The sequence below is a fragment of the Leuciscus leuciscus genome, assembly GCF_965113295.1.
Source record: "Leuciscus leuciscus genome assembly, chromosome: 4".
Lineage (NCBI taxonomy): Eukaryota > Metazoa > Chordata > Actinopteri > Cypriniformes > Leuciscidae > Leuciscus > Leuciscus leuciscus.
In genome coordinates, this window is record NC_138728.1 from 1,871,892 (window position 1) to 1,895,417 (window position 23,526).

General features: G+C 39.3%; 1 protein-coding gene and 2 long non-coding RNA genes across 4 annotated transcripts in view; 1 reads left to right on the forward strand and 2 right to left on the reverse strand.

The window, feature by feature from the left end:
• The window catches only part of chrm2a (cholinergic receptor, muscarinic 2a), a 108,392-nt gene that overhangs the window by 44,605 nt on the left and 40,261 nt on the right, over positions 1 to 23,526 (forward strand). The window lies entirely within an intron of this gene.
• On the reverse strand, positions 238 to 15,414 carry LOC309496746. The gene is made up of 2 exons (XR_014205212.1): positions 9,603 to 15,414; positions 238 to 8,932 (listed from the first exon to the last, which is right to left on the reverse strand). It is a non-coding gene; the product is annotated as an uncharacterized lncRNA (long non-coding RNA).
• Positions 19,967 to 23,526, reverse strand: part of LOC309496756 — a 36,861-nt gene continuing 33,301 nt past the window's right edge. The window contains exon 3 of the long non-coding RNA XR_014205222.1: positions 19,967 to 20,044. This is a non-coding gene — a long non-coding RNA (uncharacterized lncRNA). The remainder of the gene's footprint in view (positions 20,045 to 23,526) is intronic.

Genomic DNA, 23,526 nt, shown 5'->3' on the forward strand with positions numbered 1-23,526 from the left:
GAGGTATAAATTCACAACTTTGGCCAGGACACTCCTGTAAAAGACATTTTAATCTGGTTAAATAAAGGTTCTAAACAATTGTGAGGAAATTGTGCGATAAAAAAAACAACAAATTACCTTAATTTGTAAAATCTACTCAAATGAACTCAAACTAAAATTAATTTATAAAAGCAAAAACACAAAGAACACATGCAAAAACTATTACATGTACAAGTGACTACTTACAACTGGACACTGTGTGTGTGTATATGTGTGTGTGTTTGTCTGTGTGTGTGTGTGTGTGTGTGTGTGTCTGTGTGTGTGTGTGTGTGTGCGTGAGTGTGTGTGTTTGTCTGTGTGTGTGTGTGTGTGTGTGTGTGTGTGTGTGTGTGTGTAACTTCTGAATCTTAATTGACTATTTACTAAATTAAGAAGAACCCAAAGCTCAAATTAATATAATTTTTACTTTTTTGTCTGTTTTTCTGCAGACAAACTGAGATGTTCTCCTGAATGTGTGTGTGTGTGTGTGTGTGTGTGTGTGTGTGTGTGTGTGTGTGTGTGCGTGAGTGTGTGTGTGTGTGTAATTTCTGAATCTTAATTGCCTATTTATTAAATGTATATAAATCTATATTACTAAATAATATACAGAAATTGAGATGTTCTCCTGAATGTGTGTGTGTGTGTCTGTGTGTAATTTCTGAATCTTAATTGACTATTTACTAAATTTAAGAAGAACCCAAAGCTCAAATTAACATCATTTTCACTTTTTTGTCTTGTTTTTCTGTAGACATCTTTAAATCTCAGAGTGTCTATAGAGAAATTGAAATGTTCTCCTGAATGTGTGTGTGTGTGTGTTGGGCAGTATTGATTTCTGTGACAGTAGTAGATTGAGGAGGTTGTAGTGACATGTTCCTCACATTGCTGGCCTGATAAAAATGCTGCAGGACAGACAATCCAGCAAAAACACACCCACAGGTCACTTTACACACACTGATGCTCAGGGAACACCTGCAGCTGTCAATCAGAGGAGGTCGAACAACAGATCATGTACACACAGATATGGAAGCTTGTTTCCGCCACAGAATAAAACATTTTAAAAGATAATTGCGAGTTTGCATCTCACAATTCTGACTTTATTTCTCAGTATTGCGAGATATAAAGTCAGAATTGTGTGATATAAAGTCCAAATTGTGTGATATAAAGTCCAAATTGTGTGATATAAAGTCCAAATTGTGTGATATAAGTCCAAATTGTGTGATATAAAGTCCAAATTGTGTGATATAAGTCCAAATTGTGTGATATAAAGTCCAAATTGTGTGATATAAAGTCATAATTGTGTGATATAAAGCCCAAATTGTGTGATATAAAGTGGAAATTTTGTGTTGTAAAGTCAGAATTGCGTGATATAAAGTTGCAACTTATATAACACAAAATTTTCACTTTATATCACACAATTCAGACTTTTTCACAGATAAAAAGTCAGAATTGTGAGATGTAAACTCGCAATTGTGCTTTTTATGTTTTATTCTGAGGCGGAAACAAGTTTCCATACAAACACGCACAAACGTACTTCATTTGGCCATAAAATCCTCATTCAGCTCACAAGGCTAGAATTTTCCCCATTGATCTCATTGATGTGAGTTTTACTCAGTCTTAAAGAAAATGGCAACAAGCTTAGTGTTAGCATGAGCAACCATAATAGAGACACTTGCAATAGCAAACAGCATTAATTAGCACACTGTTATTATCACGTGCATGTGACATTATGCAAACGAAATATGCATGAAAGCCATTTTCACAGCAGTAAATAGATTATAAAGACATAAAATGAGCAAACACACAGGTAAATATAAACGTGTGAGTGTGTGTGTTGGTCTAAATACGGATTATTCTTTGCAATTGAGCTCGTTTGCTCGTCTAAATTTAGTGTGTGTATATCAGTGAATGACGTGGATGCTGTTTTGAGTTGAAGAAAAGACGTCAGATTCTCGTTTTAGAGAGCAGAGGAGGAGGGAAACACTTTCTCCCTCTCTCTCTCTCGCCGTTACATGAGCGTTTGGTGAATGAGTGTCGTATAATGGCTGAACTGAAACACAAATATTGGGGTTAAGAGGGGCCGAGAGGGGTTTTATCCAGTTATGAGGACAGATTTGACTCTAAATCTGAAAACACACAACTCCATTCATAAACAAAGTTTAATTTTCCAGTTTATGTGACGTTTCATCAGATTTCTAAGGTAAAAATCATTTATAAAGCAAGAATATGTCAATATGCTTCAAATATGTGAACTGTTCGTTGCGATTTCGAAATAAAAGTTGCTGTGAGTTTGCATGTTTTGATGCATATTCTTTATTACAGAGGCTGTAGCATTTCTATTGTAAAGAAGTGACCAGATATTAAAGATTATTAAAGTAAATATTTGAATTAAATGTGTATGGCCAATATTAAACAAGGATTTGATCTGCTGTAAAGTGTAACAACACCAGGCCTTTGGCGCCCTCTGCAGGCATTTGTTATAATACATAGATGATTGTTTATATTATATTACGTGTTGTTCTATGAAACCATATGATTACATGCTTTTGATACTTTATTTGAACCAAATATTATTGCCTCACTGTTATCATCCAGGTGAAACTTGAAAAATGCGAATATCGTGCAAAAGTTCATTTATTTCAGTAGTTCAACTTAAAAGGTGAAACTAATATATTATATAGACTCATTACACGCAAAGTGAGATATTTCAAGCCTTTATTTGTTATAATTTTGATGATTATGGCTTACAGCTTGAAAATGTTCATAAGCTGTAAGCCATAATCATCAAAATTATAACAAATAAAGACTTGAAATATCTCACTTTGCATGTTATTTTCTATATAATATTTTAGTTTCACCTTTTAAGTTGAATTACTGAAATAAATTAACTTTTGCACGATATTCTACTCTTTCGAGTTTCACCTGTATATGTATTTTAAGTCTTTTTAAAGGCTTAGGTCTATTTTTATTACCACAAAAATACCCGATTAATCGTCAAAATAATCGACTGATTACCAAAATAATCGTTAGTGACAGTCCTAAACTTCATTTTATACAGTTATCGTTATAGTTATCGCCCTCGGTTTGAATGAACCTTTACTTGCATAAAGCCCACAGATAAAACTTCAATGAAGAAAAGCAAACACACATGTGTGTGATAGTAATGAGTTGCTGACCTCTCTTGGATCACTTCGCTTTCTCCTTTAATTAGGTTTGAAATGTCAAAATGAAACTTCTTTCTGTCTTGGTGACTCTGTATGTGTGTGTGTGTGTGTGTGTGTGTGTGTGTGTGTGTGTGTGTGTGTGTGTGTGTGTGTGTGTGTGAGTGTAATTGATGCTCAGTCTACCAAAGTCTTGGCTTGACCCACTTTGAAATTAGTCGAAAACATGAATGGACAGAATGCGAAAAAAGAGACACAAAGACAAGAAACTTCAAGACAATATGACCTTTGTGCCTATATCTTCTTAATCAACATTTTTGCCTCCTAGCAACATCTCATTAAGGTGTCACAGCAGTGTGTGTGTGTGAATGCAAGTATAGAGTAATTAAGACTAAAGAGGAACAAGTCACGAGTCATTAGTCATTAGTGTTTAAGTCAGTATACAGAGTCCTACATTTCACACACACACACACACACACACACACACACACACACACACACCTGAGTTCGCAGTATCTGCTGACTGCAGCAAAATCCGCACGTCACGATGATACCAGGACATAAGAGCTTGCTAGTGTGTTAATAAACTCGACCAGACGCTTATTACAAGAGATTATTAAGATCCATAATATAAAATATTACAAATTTTGCTAGTCCGTGCTAGTCCGAACGTGTAACGTCTTCCTATAACAACAACAACGCTGAAACACAGCCAGCTAAAGCACAAAGAATTTAATAATAACAATAATAATACGTTTTATTAATAAAGCGCCTTTCCCAAGCTCATGGTCGCTGAAAAATTCAATTTAAAACATTCTATAGCGTTCTCGTTATAATGTTATGAAAGAAAACTGTTGCATGTAACATGGGAATTTCATCCGTTTATCATCCAAATTTATTGGATAGTGAATTGTGTCTCTATGAAGGTGGTTGTAAAATCAAAAATGGATCAAGTTACGGTTAGAGATGGACATTATTGGCCTTTTTTTCTCTTTTTTGAGGACTGGATATGCTCAGTAAAACAATTAATCGATTAATTGGGTTGGGGGCGTCACAATAATACCATGAAGTGCTTCCTAGTGTGTTATTAAACTCCACCAAAATGTATATTACACGAGATTATTAAGATACGTAATATAAATGTAATATTACTGCACAACTGACTGTGAGAACGTGTAACTCCCATTGTGGATGTGCTCTTCCTATCCACCTTATTCCTGACGAGCTTACAGCGTGTTGAATTATGGCCGGCACTTCCGGTTTGGGGAACTTCCACTCAAAAAGGCTGAAACGAATCATTTCAAATCATAAAGTTGCCCTACTAATAAAGCAGATCTGTCAGTTTTCCTTCATGATTTATTTTCAGACATCATGAGAATAACGTTATACTTGGTATTTTAACGTGACGTTATAACAAGAATATCTATGGCTTGAGCTCTTTTCAGTCGCTCTCTCTTTTCCTCATGATTATTTTCTTTTTTCCCTTTGCAATCCACTGTAAAAGTATGAGAAAGGACGACATATCCTGCACATCTGTGGTCTGTTCTCCCGAATTTAATGTACGATATATTCCATTAATAATTCACTGGAATGCACGAAGAATCTCTCGTTATTCTCCTCAAATCCTCACGTCTCTTTCCAGGTTTGTTTTCACAGGTAAATGCAATTTATTATCAGTCAAAATGACGGAAATCACTTTGAAATAGTTCAAAGTTAATGAACATTTTTGATTAAGGCAACATAAGTTACATAATACAGATTATATATATATATTGGGGTTGTTTGGTCTGTTGAAAGTACCTTGTTGATGCTTTTACACTTTTTAATTTCCTTTCGATGTTCAATGGTTGAAGGGTGAATAGATTAATGTCATCTCGTTTTGACACTTTTTTAACGTATTGCGTTCACAGAGCGAGCGTTTCACTGATTGTTAATAGCTTAACGGAAGTTACACCCATAATTCGCACAAAGCATCATGGGGCGCAGGAATAAAGTGGATAACAACAACAACAACAACGCTGAAACACGGCCAGCTAATAATAATAATAATAATAATACGTTTTATTAATAAAGCGCTTTTCCCAAGCTCAAGGTCACTGGAAAATTCAATCTAAAAAATTCTATAGCATTATGTTTACATCAGATTCTGAGTTGTATGACCCTGGAGATCTCCATCTCCGTCATCATCATCATCGGCATGTGGCTAAAGGGAGGCTCATCACCATAGTATCGGGAGATCTATATGTTGGTAAAGAAAGACCAGGACTCCCACAGACACAAACAAAAGCACACACACATTCTCATTCTCGGGTCTCGTTTTTTCATAAAATATGAAAGAGAGAGGAACACGGTTGGATGCCCGTGTACGTGAGCACATCTAAATCATTAACGGCCTTCTCTCTTTCAAATCTCAGTTCAGTTCCTACAGCTCCCATGACTGATTAAACCCAGTATGTGGCAAATCTAACTATATTATCGGCCAGCTTATTACATAAAGTTGGATATATGATATATGGCAAACCCAGCTTTATCTGCATACATACAGTGCACTCATGTAAAGCGATATATGCTATAGCACACATCTCGACTGCTTGTTATATCATTTATCTCATCAGTCGCACTGAAGTGTCTTGGAATGGCATCTTTGTTTGATTCGTTGACGTTATTTCCACTGAAACAGGAAGTTAAGGCGGGACGTATTGAATGGCTCCGTCCCCTTTTCAAATAGCCAATAGCGTTTAGTTTAGTTTACCTCACAGACTGACGGCACCATGGAAGCGAATCCGAGCGCTGATGATACGTTGGATTCAATAGTAGAGGTGTGAATAAATTCTATTAATTTAATTCTTAGCCAACGTACAGTTTGAAGACGTAATAAAATACGCGCGTTTGAGCAACAGAACACACACTCCAACACATATTGCTCTGTGACGTGTCAACGGTCGCTTTGGCCAGGGGGTGTTTATAGCAGAGGGGGCGGAGCTTCAGATTCTAGAGAACATTTGATTGGACAGAAGATGTGATGAGAAGCGGTGATGTCATAAAAATCCATGATCCATTTTAGCGGAAGTGAGAGACTGTAAGTTTTGAATGCTTATATCTCCTAAATGCGAATTTTGTCATTGTTTTGGAACACCAGCTTATTCATAACCTTCAAAGGCTAACATATTCATACTAGGGCTTTGACTCCGAACTTCGTTACTCAAATTCGTAATTTTTTTTATAAAAAAAATATGATATTCGAACGAATACTAGGCAGCCTTTAATATTCGAACCTGTTATGGGCATTCTTTTTAGTAAATGTGTTTGCTTGTAAACATTGTTTTCAATTCAGATTCCAAGGCTTTTTCACGCCTGGTGTAGTTGTGAATCGCGAGCTCATTAGCAAGGCTATTATTGGTCATCTGGGCTCCTGTAGGTGACGTTAGCGCCTGGTTAGCGCCTATTTTGCATACCAAAACAATGGCCGCGCCAACGGCTACAACAACCACGGCTGACGAGGAGTTTGAAATCTACACTCCTGACAATTTGAAAAGCAACGCGTGGCGCTACTTTGGGTTCCCAAAGAAATGGAAAAATCACGAGTAAGGACGAAGTGATGTGCAAAATATGTAGGACCAAACTCACATACCACACGACGACCAGCGACATGAGAGCCCACCTGTCAACACTACATCCCGGCAAGCTGGAAGAGGAGGAGGGGGAGGGATAGGGGGCGAGGCAGGCTAGAATCGACTCCATGCTATCTCCGTCAAAATATTATTAATAAATATTAGAATATATTCGAATATTAATTTTAATAAACAAATGAACTTCGAATATGATTTTTGGGCAAAAGTCAAAGCCCTAATTCATACTAAAAGCTAAAAAACATACATTTTGATTTCAGGGGGCCTTTAAGTGAACGTAAACAGTAGGGAGAAAACTGTGCTATTGCTTGTAATTCGTTCTCATTTATTGCGGTTTAACAATGTTTTAACTTTTTGATCAGTTAGGCTAGTCGTGTTTTGCTGTGGAATCCAAACTGGAATTGATAATTGTGAAATTTCACTAAAATGTAACAAGGGTCAAAAACGACGAAAAAGATAACTTTTGTCTATTTATTTGTGATGGGGAAGTTTGGCAGGGCATATAAATATCTAACGCTAAATCCAAAAAAATAGCTTTGAGCCCTGACCTTCAGGATAAACTTCCCGAATCAGGATTTGATTGAATATAAAACCTCTGCTATATAAATCCTCACTGCACACAAACCCTGAGGAGGTTACAAACGTTTTCAACAGCATATAAAACTGTGCGTTTTAATAGACTATAATATCTGCATAAATAAATATGAATAGTTGCGTATTATAACTGTGATTACCGATTATTTTCAATAAATGACACGCCGGCGTATAATAAGGCACTGTAAAATGCCTCAAGAACACCTTTTATAATATATAATATGCATTCCTCTTAGAAATCCTCATTTTTCCATCATGTGTTTTGTAGCCTGAGGGTCTGTTGGAATTATTCGGAGCGACTCTGGTCCTGTGAGTGTGGAAAATACGATAGGAAAATGAGATCTGTAGGTCTGATGAAGGTGGCCAATGATTTCTGAGCCGATAGTTCATGATGGATTGAATCAAGGCTACGCTCTGAGAATAACGGATGCGGGATTTTCCAGCTTTAGCTGGTGTTTGTGGCTCCGTCCAGTTTGCTTCACCAAGAATATCTTTCAGTGTTTTTTGTATTGTTTTTTAAGCTTGCTTATTTCTAATGTGATTTGAGTGCAGACATTACTATTAGGGGTTTGTTCAAATGTAAATGCAATAGTAATGCCTTAGCAAATGCTACTAATAATCCAAGCTTTACAGACTCATCAGAAACGAGATGTATCTGCAGTCTCAGAGATGTTTCCATTTCTATTTCTCTCTAACACAATCAGGCTTTTCTACTGGTTAATGTGTTTTAGGGAGCTCTTTTTCTTTTCTTTTTTTTCAGACGCTATCAAAATTGACTTGAGATTCAGTGCAGGATTGATCCTGCAGCAAGTTTAATCAAGCGGCAGAAAATTGAGAACGAAAAAAAGAGCCGATCTGTCTCCTTTTTTATGCATTTACGTAACTTGCCACCGTTTTTTTCTTCTTCTCGCACCACTGGATCTGGCTCAGAAAACACACTCGGCGTATTACCCAGAGCTCAGACCCTTAGACAACGACACGATGGAGACATCGGACAATAATAAAGAGAAAACGTGCAGTTCTGAAACGCCGAAGTTGTCAGAGCTTGATAAATGGGAGCTATCACCACGCGTGTGTGTGTGTGTGTGTGTGTGGTCCTCAGCTGACTGATACGGACAGAGTCGAGTGTACGGGGTGTCTGTCGGTGTCTATGATAAGGCACATCTCTCTCTGTTCAGGGACGGATATAGAAACCATAGATCTGTCTCTCTATCTTAGCTCCGGCTCTAATCAGAATCCCGTCCACCCACTCTATTTCCTGACGCGCTGGAATAACACACATCTCCCAGAGGCTTCTCATCACACCAAACCATAATTCATCTCTACAGCCTTTAGTGATGACACACACAAACACACACACCTAAGTATGTAGAGGAGGGTGAGATTTTGATGCATCATATGCAAACCTATGTGTTGTTTGGCCGTGGCGTCTGTGTGTGTGTGTGTGTGTGTGTGTGTGTGTGTGTGTGTGTGTGTGTGTGTGTGTGTGTGTTTACATGATGTTAGCATTAAGCCTGAGGGACAAAACTAAACCTGTCGAAATAATAGAAAAAAACACAACACACACACACACACACACACACACACACACACACACACACACACACACACCTATAAGTATGTAGAGCAGAGTTAGATTTTGATTTTGATGCATCATATGCAAACCTATATGAGTATTTTGGCCGTGGCGTCTGCATGTGTGTGTGTGTGTATGTTTATATGATGTTAGCGTTAAGCCTGAGGGACTAAACTAAACCTGCCAAAATAATAGATAAAACACAACACACACACACACACACACACACACCTAAGTATGTAGAGCAGAGTTAGATTTTGATGCATCATATGCAAACCTATATGAGTTGTTTGGCCGTGGTGTCTGCATGTGTGTGTGTGTGTGTGTGTGTGTGTGTGTGTGTGTGTGTGTGTGTGTGTGTGTGTGTGAGTGTGTGAGTGTGTGTGTGTGTGTGTTTACATGATGTTAGCGTTAAGCCTGAGGGACTAAACTAAACCTGCTGGAATAATAGATAAACACAACACACACACACACACACACACACACACACACCTAAGTATGTAGAGGAGAGTGAGATTTTGATGCATCGTATGCAAACCTATGTGTTGTTTGGCCGTGGCGTCAGTGTGTGTGTGTGTGTGTGTGTTTACATGATGTTAGCATTAAGCCTGAGGGACTAAACTAAACCTGCCGGAATAATAGATAAAACACAACACACTCCGCCCCTGCTGGGCTAATAATAAAACACACCTAAAGCCATATTTTTTCTTAAGTGCATATGGATCACAAACACAAAGCGCCGAGCTGAAGCAAGAAAGGCGACGCCGATCGATGTGCTGCTGACAATCATAATAGTCTAAATTATGTTGCACATTTTATTTAAAATAGTGACATTTCGGAGAAGAGTAGATCTAATCTTCCTGAACAATTAGGATTGGCATCTTGAACTAGGATACGGGATAAATACAAATTTACCTTTAAATTAGTTACAATTACAATAAAGATGTCCTTCTAATCCGGCAGATCTCCAGGCTTTAGTTAGACGGAACAGTCACTGTTGATTTAGTTTATTTTGGCTCAAATTGACCAAATGAAGGCGGCGAGACGAACTGCATTAGATTGTCCGCTTCAGTCACAGAGTTTCTGGCCCTAGACAGACGAGCAGCTTTCATGTGAGATGACCCCATGACCTCTGACCTGCAGGTGTGTAATGAGTGTATAATGATGCTCTAGAGTCAGGACTGTGCAGGTGGCCTGCAGCTACGACACACACTATACGTCTAATGCATATTGGACTTTAAAATGGCATGAGGTTTCTCAAAATGCAGTGCTGCAAACTCACTAAATAAATGAACTCTTTCTCTGCCAGAGTTTTATTAAGGCGAGACACGGCAGGCAAAAACATACAGTGCTCAGTTATGAGATCTTGGGCTAGTTTACTCCTTCAATACGTGTTCTTTCAAGCTGCTATAAAGAAAACGTTGAAAATATACATTAAGATGTTTATTTTATTACATTTTGTTTACTTGCGGCAGTAAGTTTCTCCTGAATTTACCAGGAAGTCAGCATTCCCACGCGACACGCCGAGCTCCGTCTGTTCACTGAAGTCTGTCATGACCGGTGTCGTTGTAAAGCTCCGAGTCTCCTGCACAACGCTATATAACCCAAATATGGGCATTTCCTTTCTATCAGTAACCAATCGTGAATGTCCAAAGGGGGATTTAAAGCTAACGATGAAATCTCATTTAGAGCTATTTAACTCTTTAACTGCCGTTTTCTCAAAATGAGTTTTTTGTCATTCTCCAGTACAAACATCTCAGCCTATGTAGCACCTGTGTACACCACACTTCCCAGTTATACACTTAGCAGTATTCTGAAGATATTTTCAGAGGGATTTGTTAACAAATAATTCCTGGCCTGATTTATGTGACATTTTAATTAAAAAAATATGGCGAAAATTGATTTTTTTAAGGCTATGTATGACAGTATATTTTGATTTCCTAGGGAATGAAAGCATATATCCTGAAATCCCTCTGAAACAAAATGAAATGAAGAATTTCATTGCACCCGGCTTTATCATACGTTCAGATCTATCTACCGAAAATATTTGGAAAAATCTTGCATATTTAATGAGATAATGCCTAATTTGCATAATTAAACATACAAATTTCTAAAACTTGTAATCCATTTTTTTTTATATACTTGTGTAAGTAATCAACTGAGGAAGTTTCATGGTGATATCTATTATTTTAAAATGTTACGCTATTCACCTGTAGCGTCTCGCCTTAAGTTGTCAGTCATTTTTTAACATATTCACAAATCTTTCACGGCTCTCAGAATATTTTGAAGTATGATTATTTCAAATAGTCAATTTAAACAAAAAGAAAGAACAGAGCCTCTTACTTTCACCCAGATCTTTTTCTTCGCTTGTTTCTGGATCCAGAGATGCTGTACTATAGAGAGTATGTGTGTGTTGTTCCCGTCGGCTGGAGTGACTGTAGTTACGCCCACTAAGTGGCAAAAAGACCCTTGTTTTCAGGGTGAATGCCAAGAAAAACACACAAAGCACATCTAAAATGGGAAAGAGCTTTGAGATTGACGGTACAACTTGATTTGACAAGAAATCCGAGGTATATTTTTACATACAGCCGAAAGCTACAGAACGGAGAAGCAAATGCATCGCTGCGATTCACAGAATCAACTGGATCCATTTGCAGTTATTATTTTGTGTCAATCTGCTGAATTTACAGGTGAAATCATACCCTATATATTGGGTTAACAACTCATTAATTAAATATTTACCATCATATTCGGCATAATTGGACGTTTTTAAATAAACACTGACACTGAAGTTTTAAGGCTGGACGATATGATGATATATATAACACTGATATACGTGATCACTTATGTGTTTATATAAAGCGTTCACAGGCAAATTTGCTTTATGTATTTCTCCAGCGTGGAAATCAGGCTCATATAAATGTCAGGAAACATGATTCCTGCCACATGTCAATATCCACGGATCACCGGATCTTTGGTAAGTTGTAAGCAACACTATATCGAGTCCAATCTTTAGTTTAAACTGATAATCGTTTGTTTTACTGGCGTTTTCGCAGTTTTCCCTATTAAATCCAGTCACTCAGCGGCTCTTCTGCCACTCAGTCCGGCTGAGGGAGTGTGTTCCCGCGGGAAAGTGACGTTAATGGTTGTTTTACACACTTTGTGGGATTTTCATAATAAGAGATTTTGGTGAACACACAAGCATGGTTCTTTGGTTGATGTTAAAGCTGTTTTCTGAACTCGGACATGCATGCATGTATGTATTAGGGGTGGGGGAAAATGCATGCATGTATGTATTAGGGGACGTGCAGTGTGCGGACAGTCTGTGGCGTGCACATAACAGAGACGCATGACGGTTGAGCGCCAAACTCGAACGGCGCCCTCTACGTTAAAAGCTAACGTTTGGAAAATTGGCAATTTCATTGTGACCTATTTAGTATTTCTTGTATGAGAGCTGCTTTCTGTATTGTTTAGTTTTCACATCAATATGCTGTAAACCGATCTGTTATACGTACGTCATACTGCTCTCCACAGTCACAGTGTGTATCAGGGCAATGCCAGTCACAACAAGTTACATTTTGACTATGTTCATTCACTTTTTTTGTATAAGCTGTTCTTGATTGTGGTATACAGCAAACATTTCAAGTCCTAACTCTTTATTATTTAGCTGTGTATGAGAGCGGCTTTGTGTTACTAATTATTCAGAATATGCATAAGTCCACAAGCATTATGTTTGCATGAGAGCTGCTGGTACATAATCCTATATTTTTTAACGAAAACTGTTAGTGATTTTGCTACAGCAAAATGTTTTTTTTAGTCTGAAGGATTATATTTCTCATTGGAAATAAAACAAGAGGATGTTGGTTAGAAGTCTATTATTAAATGCTAGAGATTCAGAATATGCTTAAATTTGTATTTATTTACTACAAGTATTTTCCTGTTGGTTCTTTGCAATGTTGGGACATATGCTGGCAAATGTAACCTTACAGTTGACTTGCCAAATCACTTCCATTTGTTTTATTAATAAAATGAATATAGGAAGTATTGGAAGTAAATTCTTTATGGGTCATCATAAATACTTTGCTTTAAAAGTACCAAGTAGTCACACAAAAAAGATAATCGTTACCCTCTGAATCGTAATCGAATCGAATCGTGAGGTGCCTAGAGATTCCCACCCCTAGAATGTATGTTTTACAATTGTATTGCATTCCGGGTTAATTTGTGTTGAAGTGAACTGCTTTTGATGAGGTATAATTTTCCAGTTACCTGATAATGCATTCCTCCCTGCCACTCGTCACAGCAGAAATCACGCTCGCACTCTTTGCAATTCCTGAAATGCATCTGCAACAAAACCATGAGTGAAAAAGCATGCTCTCCTCAACAGCCACTAGTCTGGGTTGTTTAGTCTAGAATAAACGTACCAGCTGTGAACCCACTCCACACAGCCAGCCCAAGAAAACCAACTGAATTAAATCAAGAGATAAAGCCTCAAATATTTACCCTGTTCCTTTCCATATATCTCTCGTGCCTTGAAATAGGATGCGTTCTTTGAAGGAGCTGACGAGATTGGGAGGCAAAACAGCATTAGCCCTGGAATGAACTTCATAGCAGGCAATCGTTGCAAAGTATATGTTTTTCAATCTGAAAGAACCACACGCTCATATATATTTATATACAACCGTAAATTCGTCAGAGCGTCCTCCACGGGCCTCCCCTCAGGAACCAGACGACCTGTCAGGAATACAGAGACGAAAATGAGCAAAAGGCCGAAGCCATGCGAGCGCCAGTGTGTGTGTATGACAGCAGAGAAATGAGAGAGGATGAAAGTCGTTCGCTCAGGGGCGAGACAGCAGAGGGTTGGAAAGATGGAGGAATAACAGTTTACTGCCACATCATGTTGAGGGATAATTCAATCAAATGTTAGCGCTTGGCTATCGGCCTCCTGGCGACTCTCTGACGACACGGGGGGAATGACGATCTGGAAGAGCAAACACAACATGTGTTAGAAAGAAATGTTTCACCTTTCTGAGAAAGGTGATCAGAGTTAGGGCCCTATCTTGCACCCAGCGCAATTGACTTTGTACAACGACGCATGTATCGTTCCTATTTTGCACCCGACACACAGCGGACTTTTCCCTCCACAGACACACGTCGGTAAATTAGGGAATGAACTTGTGCTCCCGGGGGCGGTTCAGCGAAAAAGAGGAGGCGTGTTCCGGCGCAAACGTTCCCTGGTGCTATTTTGCAGTTTCAGAAAAAAATTCCGCCACAGACCAGGAGAAACCTAGTCTAAAGTCAGTGGCGCGTTATTCAGAGGCTATTTTAAGGGCACATGCTTGGTCATAATGTAGCGTGTGCACAACACACACACACTTTGCTTCTCTTGTCTACACAGACGCAGCAGTTTTCATTTTTGCAAATCAATCATTATTACAAGGAAAAATATTACCACACGAGGGAAATCATTGTGGTGTCCATGAAGATGTGAAAAAATAGGCATAAATCTAGCTTACACATTTACCCAAATTATTATACGCCTGTTTAACCGAAGCTAATTTGGGTGTGTTTCTCCATCCCCATTGTCACTTCTCTATGTTTTACGGCCCTGACGAGAACGTCGGTCTCCTCGGCTGTGAACCGCTCCTGGCAAATCCGCCATTATAATAGCAATCCGCAATGAAACAAGCGCGCCTGCTCTTAAAGGGAATGTGAGATGACACTCTGATTGGTTTATTGCACATTACGCCCAAACCACACCTATGAGTAATGAAGCGACTTCAGACCAACACATTTTAGATTTGCGTCGGGCGCAAGAGTCATTTATCGCGCCGGTATAATAGCAACAGCGCCGAGATCCGCCCACAAAGTTGAGTTTCGCGTTTGATACTTGCGTTTCAGATCATTAAAATGGGGCCCTGAGTCTTCGTGTCACTAGTAAACAGAACTGAGGTGTTTTCGGTACCAAACTTGAAGTTTCAGAGAAACCGTGTTGAGTAGCTTTAGTTTAGTTTAGTTTAGTTTAGTTCCTTTATTGTCCACAATAGTGATGGGTCATTCATGAATGATCCGTTCCGATCCAGATTATTTTATTTTTATTTTCTTAATTTGGCAATCGGTTTTATTATTCCAGGCAAAGTTAAAGATGACGTGGATGAGACTTACTGACAGTTCATCTGTTCATTATACATCAAAATCATTTTACTGTGATTTAATTTAGAGGAGATTCTTCACATCATTACTTTTTTCTTCATTTAATTTATCCTGTTTTATTGGATTAATTACATTTTAATAATCAAAAATCAATGCCTAATCAATTGAATTCATAAAATGTACTCTTTTAAAAATGCGTTACATTTTTAACAATAATAAAGCCCTATTAAATGTCTGTTTTAATATTTCATTCAAATGTATTATAAAAAACAGTGATAATCAAAATTAATGCAAAACAATTGAATTCATTTTTTAAAATGTAATGCAATCAAATCAAAAAAAGTTGTTAAATGTAATCAATTGTTTTATGATATTGTGTGATATTGCTTAAATTTTTTTAAATAAATTGTATTAGTATTATTGTTACACGTTGCACTGCTCAGTTCAATAGTAATATTATTTTCTTCATAATTTTAAGTGAAACCAAACTTTTATTTTGGAGGGTTCATAGTGAGATGGCAGATGCTGAAATAGTCTTCGGCCTCGTTTACACTGCAGGTCTTGATGCCCAATTCTGATTTGTTACCTTTATCCGATTTATCGTCCGTTTACACGTTCTTTCAATTGTGACCCATATCCGGTTCATGTGTTTACACTTGCCATACTATCTGAAACATTGCACATGCTTAAAGGGGGTTCTTGCACAGATGGACGAACGTGAAATATGCTTGATGCTGGCTTTGCGATATAGCCTATGCGAAGTTCGCCAAACATCACCATGATTTTGAGGCGGAGGAGGACGAAAAGAGCCATCATCATTGCGCATATACTTCAGTTATTGTGTGCGAGAGAGATCTCAGGACTGGTGGGAGCATATTCTGGCAGGCTTTAAGAGCAGTGGGTCTGAAATTTTAGGATGAGCAAGCCAACCATTGATATGTTGTGTCCACATTCATCTCTTACGACGAGACGACGTTTCATCGGGCCATCCGTCCCTTTGCAGAAGCGCGTCTGGGTTTCTCTCGTCATTAAACCCCGGAGATGCTGCCTAATGCCTCAGAAAATCCGATCTGCCTGTTTACATGACAGTCGCATTGACACATATCTGATTTATATCTGATTTATTTCCACATATGAATGAGGCCTGAAACCGATCTGGAAATATCCGAATGCATGCGTTTTTTTTCCTGTTTACACTGTCATAGAACACATCCGATCTATGTCACATGTGAGGGAAAAATCAGAATTGGGTCACATTTCACTGACAGTGTAAACGAGGTCTTTTTGCACTTAAATATTCACAGGCACGAGTCCATATCACAATTTGACTAAGTGTTCATCACTACTAACTTTGCCAAATTCTATGACTATAACTTTCGCACCAAAATGTCTGATGTATTAGAATTAATACACACATAATTCCACAGCTTTTATTCTTTATTTAGGCCTCTTCTACCTTTGTAATCACGCCACATTTGTAATTCACGGCCAATGTTCCCTCTCAGCTGCGCACGTCTGATGTCGCTCCATCACAGACCAAAAGAAAATGTTGAAGGCATAAGGCAGACTCAAACTGTGTGGAAAAAAAAGCTAGAAGCGTCTTGAATCTGAGCTAAATGAACGGGCAGCGCTTCAGCTGGAGTCAATCCGCATGTCCATTGATTTTCAGTATGGAACTGAAGCTGTGAGAAATCCTGCGTGGAAATATGTCGCGCTGATTTCATGAGACAAAAGACCTGGAATAGTACTGAGATTTCTAATCCATTCTGGCACCAAAGCAGAATTTTGCAAAAAAAAAAGAATGACCGAAAGCCCAGAGAGGCTGTGCATTATTGGTTTTCATGACTTATTTGTCTCCTGATATCAACATAACAAGAGTCACAAAAGCTCTTCAGGGTTTCACACATCACAAAACGATTTCACATAATTTAACTTATGCCACTAATTTAATTATGCCAACTAGTAATGTTGATTTATGGATCTTACACATCGAGTATCCTTAGGATTGTGAAAAAATAATATTAACATGAAAAATATGAGCAGTTCTGGAGCATTGCAGTCCCTCAACGCCAGCTCAGACCTCATTTGTCGTATCTGTGGAGTTCGGGTCAGTTGTGCAAATGAGCTACAGTCCCATTCGCAAACAAACACGCCTGGCTGCCGAGAGCGTGTTAGCAGAGCGTATCTATCACAGCCTGCCACTCACCTGCATTAATCTTTCACACACACCTTCCTCATTGAGGTGCAGTAATTACAACATGCATTCAGTGCGGCTGATTGTGAGACGCAGCTAATCCTGAGAGCCGGAGACCTCTTCATCTCTAACTCGCTGAGAAGCACCTCTGACTGTGGATGATCACGACACGCGTGCAACCGATGGATGGAGAGATGGAGCGATGGATGGATGGATGGATGGATGGAGAGCTGGAGCAATGGATGGATGGATGGAGAGAGCGAGGGATGGATGGATGGAAAGATGGATTGATGGAGGGATGGATGGATGGATGGAGCGATGGATGGATGGAGAGATGGAGGGATGGATGAATGGGTGGATGGAGAGATGGAGGGATGGATGAATGGGTGGATGGATGGAGAGAGCGAGGGATGGATGGATGGCTGGAGGGATGGATGAATGGGTGGATGGAGAGAGCGAGGGATGGATGGATGGAGGGATGGATGGAGAAATGGAGGGATGGATGGAGAGATGGAGGGATGGATGAATGGGTGGATGGAGAGAGCGATGGATGGATGGATGGATGGATGAGTGAGAGATGAATGGATGGAGGGATAGATGAGTGATGGAGGGATAGATGTGTGATGGATGGAGGGATAGATGAGTGATGGAGGGATAGATGAGTGATGGAGGGATAGATGAGTGATGGAGGGATAGATGAGTGATGGAGAGATGGATGGAGGAACAGAACTGACAGTAAGCAGGTGCAACAGACCAGCGTCCCAAATTTGATTTCCTGCTGCTTTTTCCAACACACTAACTCTTAACGTGCCTTACAGAACAAAGAGATGGGAGAGATATGAAATGCCTGTGTGTGTGTGTGTGTTTAGATGGATGCATTAGGTTTTGAACGCTCACAGTCTCTACACATAACCTCCATTCAATTCTTTTGGAGGTGAAAGAGGTGGAAGCATCTCACACACGCACACACAAAATCAAAGCGCATGAATTTATGAGCACATCTATATTCTGATCACATCATCCTGCAATATGTCCGTCATCACATGCTTCATGCAGTGGCAACGTGCTGTTTACAGTATTTGAATAACCTCTCATTTACGTCACGGCTATTCCATAAAACTGGTGGATTCTGAATGCCATTCCAAACATCTGTGCTTGTTTTAAAGTCAGTCCTCTCAAAGACATTTTACATTTTCACCTTTCAGAACGTAATATCTGTGCGTCTGCACAATAAAACAGCAAATGGTTCTGATGAAGATAGGCAGATTCTTCCCCGGATAAAGGGCTGATTCATAACAGGGACGTTGAAAGGGCATATAAACAGCTTATTCTCCAAAATGACTCAATCAGTGGGAATAAATGGGATTTGAGAACTGAGATCTGGGGAATAATGTGGGATTATCCTTGGACATGAATTCGCAGTCACTGATGCCGGCTGGGTCGTGATATTCACATCCACAGGCATTAAAGACATAGTTCATCCAAAATGAAAATTCTGTCATGATTTACTCACCCTCAGTTCGCGCTAAACCCTGAATGACTGCAAAACACAAAAGACGATGGAGATAATAAGATGCTTAGCTTAAAAATACAATATTCATGGTGCAAGATGCTGGGAAAAACAGTAAGACGTGATGCAATAACCAAACACATCCATCGTATCATCTTAAAATATATTGTTTAAGATGCTGGATTTGCTACATAAACGCTCTTTTGATGGTGGTGATGGTGCTTTAGAAGCGACGAATTTAGAAATATATTCATGCTGATGAAGCAACATTGTTAATATCACAATGATTTTAATGTGCTTTTTATTTCATCATTAAGTTTCCTAAAGATGTCATTAAACAGGTTTTGCAATCCTTTTATGTCTCATGCCATTATGGCCTTTTTCATTATATTAGAGCAATTACATCTATATATATATATATGTGGCATTATAAAGGTATTTTTATTGCATTAATTATGCCTTGTAATGCACCTTATAATGCATTGTATGATCTCATGAATAACTGTAACCATCTATTCATTGTTACACCTTTAGAAAGTACAAGGTGTTAAAACACATGACAAACAACCAATTTCAGATGTAACAAGGAATCAGCAAATATTACAATGCATTTTTTTAACTTTGGTTAAAATTATTTATGAAAAGATAAAATGCATTATAACATAATTTTACATAAAGGGCCCTATTTTAACGATCTAAGCGCATGGTCTAAAGCGCACAGCGCAAGCTCACTTAGGGTGCGTCCGAATCCACTTTTGCTAGTTTAACGAAGGGAAAAATGGTCGGCGCTCCCGGCGCATGGTCTAAAATGGTTATCCCTATTCTCATAATGAGTAATGGGTGTGTTTTGGGATTTACGTGCGTTAAACCAACCAAAGTCTCATCTCCCATTCCCTTTAAATGCCAGTTGCGCTCATGGCGGATTCGCTATTACATGACGGAATTTCATAGTGGAAAGACCGAATGCGTCTCCAGAGAGCAAACGGATCTGCTCGCGTGCGAGGTAAAAGTGCGCAAGCAGACCATCAACGGGACAAGCCGGATTCCACCATACACAATAATAATCTTTGACATTGTAATCCTTTTATGTTAAATATTTGGCATGTTTGTGTGTTGCTGTGCGTCCCTGTGTGTGTGTAATAAGCAGAGTGTACACGCGTTGTGGACCCACCTATAGGCGCACATTACTAACGCGCTCATTAAATAACAGAAAAACTTGTGCGTCATTGACTTTAGACCAGGTTTCAGTTGGTCAATGGCTCAGTCTATTTCTGTTGCCTCAAAATAGCAACACGCCAACAATGCACCAGAACACACACCTCGTTTTCAGACCATGGGCGCACAAATGGGCGCAAATGCATTTGCTATTTAAACAACGTGGCGCAGGACGTGAACATGATAACTGAAACTAGCAAAAAACACTTGCATCGCGCTTGGTGCTGCATTGCGCCGGGTGCATGATAGCGCCCGAAGGCTTTAAGTAAAATGTTACCAAAAATGATTTTCAAAAATTTGAAGACGAGTAAATAACGGAAATGTCATTTTTGGGTGAACTAACTCTTTAATAAATGAGAAGAAACTCTGTGAGACACGGCAGTCATGCCTCCAGCAGCTCGGCTTCTTTAAAACCGCATATTTTCCTCGCTTCACACGTCTGGCACTGCAAAAATTACAGAGGAGACAGCAACTGGAGATGATGAACAGCATCACCAGCCTCTTCTTCCTCCTGTCTTTGATTTCCCTCTGATTTGCACGTCACAGAGAGAAAGAGAGAGAGAGAACAGGACAGAGTTTTGAAAGCACTCTGCTAAAAGTGTGCAGTGACCCAGCGCAAACCTTGGAGCAGCTCATCACACACAAACACACAAAATATGAAAACCACAGCCTGCAGCTGCACACCAGCCCTGAGCCATCATTACTGCTATGGTGACCATAATATGACTGCAAGTATGTGTGTGTGTGAGTGTGTGTGTGTGTGAGTGTGTGTGTGTGTGTGTGTGTGTGTGTGTGTGTGTGTGTGTGTGTGTGTGTGTGTGTGTGTGTGTGTGTGTGTGTGTGTGTGTGTGTGTGTGTGTGTGTGAGTGTGTGCTAGCTCTACAGAGAACTGCATGCATGCTGTCTTGGCAATGCAATTTGGACGTATCCAGTGATGATAAAAGTTGGACTTAATACAAATAAGCAGCGAGGTGAAAATTGACAGATTTGCGCATACTAATTCCAATATTTTTGCATTAGCATGTCACTAAGTTAACACTGCAATACTATAATAAGCATAAAAATAGACAGCCCACACAACATATTTAGTGAATAGTCCACCAAACTAACCCTCCTATTATGTTGCAGACCACATACATTTTTTAAATGGCTTGAAACTCTGGTTAAAGAGGCCATTTAATGCTTGATGTTGTTTTCAGGTTCTACTAGAACAGGTTTTCCTGCTTGAATGTTGATTATTTTCCTCATATTCTCCATTGTTGCAGCTCCTCTTTTCCCAGTCTGTCAGTAACGCTCTGGTGTGTGTTTCCCGAAAGCATCGTTAGCCAAATCTGGTCGCAAGTTATGTCATTGTCAGCATAGTTCAGCGAGTCTGTGTTTCCCGAAACCATAATTCTAACGAAGATACAGAAACAGCATCGCAAAGTTGTGTGTTTGGACCATATTATAGTTTCTTGTTTGCATGACATGTGGACTCAATGGGCTCTATCTTGCACCCAGCGCAATTGACTTTGTACAGGACGCATGTATCATTCCTATTTTGCACCCGACGCACAGCGGACTTTTCCCTCGACAGACGCACGTCTGTAAATTAGGGAATGAACTTGCGCTCCCGGGGGCGGTTCAGCGAAAAGAGGAGGCGTGTTCCGGCGCAAGCGTTCCCTGGTGCTATTTTGCAGTTCCAGAAAACAATTCCGCCATAGACCAGGAAAAACCTAGTCTAAAGTCAGTGGCACGTTTTCAGTGGCGCGTTCAGATGCTATTTTAAGGGCGCCAGATGACGTATGTAGAGCGACAGATATTCAACGAAGACGACGACGATGGGTCAGAGATTTATGTGTACACCAGAGTCCTGCACGGGTCCGATTTTGTAAATCCGCACCCGCCCGTACCCGCAGTGCTTAAAACCACACCCGACCCATTTTTGCGACAGCAGCACTAATTAAAATCTGCACCCAACCCGCTTAAAATAGAACGGACACCCGACCCGCACCCGAAATAAAATCAGTTTAGACTATCACATTATAGACACACTTACAAAAATGTTTATTGCCAGGTCATACAGAAGTTATTACACGACAATTAAGTCAAGTCAAGTCAAGTTTATTTGTATAGCGCTTTTCACAATACAGATTGCATCAAAGCAGCTTCACAGTATTAAATTAAAATAATACAACAAAGTTTGTTTCAAGAGGAATTTATTGATTGATAAAATTAAATTAAATATCCCCAAAATATCCCCAACTGAGCAAGCCAAAGGCAACAGTGGCAAGGAACCGAAAAACTCCATCAAGTGACCTAATGGTGTCCTAAAACTCCATCAGGTGCCTTAATGGAGAAAAAAAAAACCTTGGGAGAACCCAGGCTCAGTCGGGGGCCAGTTCTCCTCTGGCATTGGATAGAGGCCGGATTGTAGTTTGAACTGTAGGATTATATGAATGCCTGGCTGAAGAGATGCGACTTTAATCTAGTTTTAAACTGGGAGAGCGAGTCTGAGCAACGAACAGTATCAGGAAGACTATTCCAGAGTTTTGGAGCCAAATGTGAAAATGCTCTCCCTCCTTTGGTGGTTCTGGATATCCTAGGTATGACCAAAAGCCTTGAATTTAGTGATCTCAAAGAGCGCGATGGATTATAGGGCGATAGAAGATCCGTTAAATAGACTGGAGCTAAGCCGTTTAGGGCTTTATAAGTCAGTAGCAATACCTTGTAATTAATACGGAACTTTATAGGTAACCAATGCAGTGATGATAAAATCGGTGTTATATGATCATATTTTCTTGATCTCGTAAGAACTCTAGCGGCGGCATTTTGGACTAACTGTAGCTTGTTTATTGAGGATGCAGGACAACCAGCTAATAAAGCATTACAGTAATCCAGTCTCGAGGTCATGAATGCATGAACTAACTTTTCTGCATCAGAAACTGATAGCATATTACGTAGCTTAGCAATGTTTCTAAGGTGGAAAAAGGCTGTTTTTGTAACATAAGAAATATGATTTTCAAAAGACAGGTTGCAATCGAGTATAACACCCAGGTCTTTTACTGTAGAGGATAAAGTAACAGGACATCCTATGATGTTAAAGTTGTATTGTGCGAGGTTTTGTGGGCGGTTTTTTGAACCGATAAGTATTACCTCTGTCTTGTCTGGATTTAATAAAAGAAAATTACGCGTCATCCAATCTTTTATATCAATTAACACAAGGACAACTTAAAGGCCGATACATGAAGAACATGGCTAACGTTACCACAAAACTGAGTAGCCTAACATTTGACCAATCGAACAGACGCGGCTACAACACTATATGCCACGCAATTTCATCTAGCCTACATCTGACCATTTTGGGTTCAAACACGCCCTGCACACCACACATACTTAACAGTGTTAAATATGAAAAATACCGTTCGATAGAACTGCTTTGTTACCACAGTTTCTGCATGCTTCCTCAGGGATGAAGTTCCACATTTGCGGCTATCCAACAT